Consider the following 5,147-nt stretch of genomic DNA (forward strand, 5'->3'; position numbering starts at 1 on the left):
TTGGAGATATACTATAAAAGAAATAGGAAGGAAGTGCTGTAAATATAGTGGTAATGTGATAATGTAATGTGATTTACTTGCAAGGGCCACTGAAAAATTGTTGGTGGTAACAACTCCAATGAAGAAAAAAAAATTGCTTCCCTCTAGATTCAATGGACACATAAATAAATCAAACCAAGTATCAAAACAGCATTAATTTTTTTTTTTAGAATGTGTATTCTGCAGAGAAAGAATTTTGATTTAACATGGTTGGAAAACACATAGCACCTTGTGGGTGCTCATACAATAAACATGAAGAAACAGATTCTAGCTGAGTTCTTACGTGGACATTCCACCTCTAAAGTTCTACTGACTCAGAAAAGAAACAAAATAAAACAGTGGTAGTACAAGAAACTGTGGATCATATACCAACTTTCTTAAATGCATTATACAGCTACCAGTTAAGAAATAACCTGAAACACCAGTCTATTTTCGAGCAAAACGCTCTCACTACAGAAACTATCAGTGAGTAGGAAGTGTTGACAAGGTGTAATATAGTACTCTCTATACCCCTCACAAACTTCTTAATGACAGAGAAAGCCTTTTATATGGGCATATCTATAAAAACATGGTTCCGTATTTTGATAGATGGATCACAGAGCTATACCAGATCTCATTTTTTGGACAGTATAAATGTCCTACAAAGGTATTAAGAGCAGTTTTAAAAAAAAAAAAAAAAAAAAGAGAGAGAAAGAGAAATACCTAAAACCGAACATCAAGTACTATAATTCATTTTTGCTTTATCTAGGAAATAATATTCTTAACTAGGTTTTGTTTCTCTTGAAACAAGATTGTGGACCTATAAACAAAATTTCTAACTATTTTGTCCCAAAAGAGACATTGCTTAAGCATATGACAATATTTTGTTAAATATTTTCTAACTTTCAAAATACCCTGGAAAAGTTTTTCAATCCTATGAATATTTCCATCTTTTTTTTTACTTTTGTTTTTCATTTCTAAAAACCTTAGAAAAGTCCACATGCTTCACTTCATATTTTTAAAACAACCACCTTTTTTTCCTATTTGAGTTAAATCTTCACTAGATAATTTTCAGTACACATCTGGAGTTGCTTTCTCTCACCAGACTTGGAATGTTACCAGAGTATAGCCTGGGAACTTTTCCTCCAGAGACACCTAACATTCATTATCTGAGCATTGGGATATCCCTGTTTCTGCTCTTAATACGTTTGGACAAATCTTTGTTCATCTGTGATTACTGATAGTAGTTTGACTCTCAATAATGGCTCCTGTTCAGTCCAGGAAAGAATATGGACTAGTGACAAAAGATTATTTTAAGGGTAAATTTGAAAGACAAAGAAAAATACTGTGATGTTTGTTTCACTGTCGGATGTGCTTTCAAGAAGAAAAAAAGAGATCACTGTAAATACTTCTCATACTCAGAAAATAGAATATTTAAAATATGGAATTATGTTTTTCACTAAATATGCTGTTTCATTTTCTTGTTTGTTCTGTTATCCACAAAGTCAGGAGAAACTGATTTTACTCTGCATACGCACACTTCTATACAACAGGATTTTTATTTAAAATATATTCATACATAAATGGGCCAACCGTGTACCTCATTCATTTTTTTCCCATAGTAATCTATTAAAGAAAAGTTTCAGACCCTATTTTTTGGAAAGGGAGCCACACTGTGTCTTTTTCACCATTATCATCCCTACCTTTACATAAAGAATTTCCATTTGATTTAAAATAAAATGCCATTTCTAGTTCCTACTTTCTTCTGGTCTTTTCATGCAGTATTTAAATTCCCAATTTCTAAATGACAGACATAAAGTTAAAATATACATAATGTTATACAGACCAAAATATACATTAATGTCTTTATGTAAAATAAGGAAGTGCAACACCTGCTGCCCTCTTTACATTTATTTTGTTCATGGACAATCTGTGGTCCTCAGTCCCAGTAAAAGAACTTTTCATATCTTACTACAAACATTGAAACCAAGATGGGGAGAAAACCTCTAATATTCTAATGATGCTGTCAGTTAGGTAATAACAGCAGTCTTCTCAAATCAGAAGATAGAGTCTTTCTTTATTCATAAATAACTCATCCCTTTCTATCCCACCTCATCCTTACCACTGCTTTGATAGTTCCTGTTTGACCCCTAACTAACTTCCACCAAGTAAGCTGACCAAAAGACAGCAGAATCATTTCTTACAGCTGGAAAGGCAAAAATAACTAAATATTCTATGAATGGAATTGCTTACCTGAAGCAAGCATACTGAAGGAAAACTATTTTTTAAAGATTTTATATTTTTTTAATGAATCAGTTTTTATAGTTTTCTTCCATTTTAGGCTTAGAATACTGAGTAAAACTGAAATACTGAAGATTTCCTTACCAGATTTTATATATTCTTTACCATTTTCCTGATGCCAAGATCCACGCTTCCCTGAGTAGGCTACAGTTTCCACCTGCTTATTTGCAAGATTCTTACCAGTTCCCATATCCACTTCTGTCATGCTACGTAATCTGAATGAAGTCGAGTCATATGTAAGCTTATATTTTCATCATCTTTCTTCTAACCACAGTCAACCCTTTATTCCTTTTGTGTAAGCTACTTTGTCATCTAAAAGGAACATAGAAAAATTCTACACCAGAACAGGTGGAATTATTAACGATAATTGTGTGAGTTTAAAAGGGTGGGAAAACTGATAGTTTACTTGCTGTCATACTCCTGTGCATCCATCTGTTATTTATTTAAAACACATCTAAATTTTCCATACATCAAAAAACTAATTAGGAACTTGACTAATAGACACTGCTGACAACAGTATTCTTACCACATTTTTGTACACCCATTTTTTTCCATAATTTACCATAGTGATCCTTGATGCTCCATATTCAAAGTAAAAATACAAATAATAGTTATAGGAAACAAATGGGTGTGTGCCAGGTCTGGAGGGCGGTAGCTGACACTTAGAGCAAAAACTGAATTCTTTTAAGGGCAGAAGAGTGAGAAAACTTGGAAGAAAAGAAATAACTGATGTTTGATCCCTGTAAACAGGCAGTAAGACAAGTGCCCCATTTCCCTTTTGTAGCAAGAGTCATACTTTTAAAAAGTGTGCCTCTCTTCTTTTAAACTAGCTGCCTTCAATGTAAAGGCTTTTATGCCTTTTTCAATTAGATTAAAGAAACTTTTGCTTGCTGGTATTTCCTTCTAGTGGGTGTATTTGTGCATAAGTCACCTCACAATCTACTTTTTGAAAAAGAAAGGAGACTGAATCATAGTCTCACTATAAGCACTGTAAGATGCTTTCTGCAGTCTCAATTATTTTCCACTTGATTCCCAAACTGTCTCCATTTTTTCTATCAATCCCATCAATATCTGATATGACAAAATCAGTGTCTCCTTTTCCAAAACTCCAAACTTATGCAGCCAAAATATAATGTGCTCCAAAAGCACTGTGTCCCTTAGGCACTATGATGCTGTATTATCTGTTGGCATTGAGTTACTTGCCTATATAACCACTAAATTTTCTCCAAATCACTGCTTTTCAGGACTCAGTCCCCTGTTCTTTAGATATAACAGATATCACTTCTTAGAGCACAACTTTATTTTATTTACAGTGACTCTAAATTTACCTTCAAATTATTGATGAGGCAACTGGCCAATTTTGTATCCTTACAAATACCTGTTAGAACCACTTGTAATCAATGATGAGAACTTTTTAGATCTAACATTTAAGCCTATTTGCGTATGTTTTAAATGCTTATTTTTTTAGTTAGAATATCATGTGTTTCGAGGTGACATTTTGCTCAGAGGTATAAAATTCTGGTTAGTTTATCTGACCAAAAAGGATTTTTTTAAAAAGTACATTAATTAACATTACTTATAATTCCATTGTATAAATGTTATCAAGATTTGCCTAAAGTTACATGAGGCTAGTGCCAAACCAGCTACTTGGAGCAAAGGGAATACTGTTCTCTGTTCATAGATATTTTTATCAGTATTCCAGGGTTTTATTATTTTTTAAAAATAGACATCAATAACTTTGAGAAGTCTGCCAGCTCTTTTACTACTCTTTGATGCAAATTACTCTGGCCAGCTGATTTAAAATGTTTATCTCTAGTAGGTGTTGTTTAACAAACTCTACAGTTATTGACAGAGCAGAGGACAATCAATCATCCTCATGTGTTATGAACCATCATATTAGTTCTTTCCAGGTACAGAAGAAATATTTGTTTAACACTTTTATTTTCGTCTACTTTATTAGAATAGTTACCATCTCAGTCTACTAAAAGCATTGGAATGCTTCAAAAAATCTTTAGGAATAATCCTGAGAATTGCTGACCAGTGAGTCTTTACAGTTACTTGCAAATTAGTTGAAAAAACTAATTAGAGTTATAAACACCTATATGATTATGATATGTTAAGAACACACAAGGAAATGGTTTCTAACCAACAGATTAATAGTGTTTATTAAAAGTAAATATATATTAAATGATAGAATATTTGACATGAGTTACCTGAGCTTCCAAAGTAGCTCTGATAAGCTCCTTACCAAAAGTTATCAAGAAAACTGATGATTACAGGTTAGAGAGAGTTTATAGATCTGATGCTGTCTAACAAGTAGGAAATATATGATGAAAAATATATTTTATTTTCAACAAGGAAGAAATTTGCAGTCGGATGTCCAAGAATCTACCACAGAAATGTTATCTGATATATGTATTCATACATCACAGAAAAGTACCTATGAGATGGCACAGGTGTGTGAGAAAAGATCTGGCAAGACCCCAACAAATCTAGGCAGGTGAATGGTAAAAAAGGGCTGCTGAAATTCATTGTAGACAAATGTTTTTGACTTGTTTTTAATTCTGAAGTTCTAAATAAATTATAACCTTTCAAATAGAGTAATTGACTTTATTCAGCACAATGCATAAATTTCTGGTTTTTAGCATGAACTTGCATTCAAAGCATCATATAAATGATCAGCTTTTCAATGGGTATTAATCAGTAAAGACCAACTAACTTCAGCAAGCCTACACCGATTTATACCACTTTAGAATTTATTTCAAGAAGATATTTTCTTTTAAAAGAAGATGTATAAATTAGTACTAAAGATACTGCACCAGCATTGT

Source organism: Phalacrocorax carbo, chromosome 2 (assembly GCF_963921805.1).
Source record: "Phalacrocorax carbo chromosome 2, bPhaCar2.1, whole genome shotgun sequence".
In the NCBI taxonomy this organism is placed as follows: Eukaryota; Metazoa; Chordata; class Aves; order Suliformes; family Phalacrocoracidae; genus Phalacrocorax; species Phalacrocorax carbo.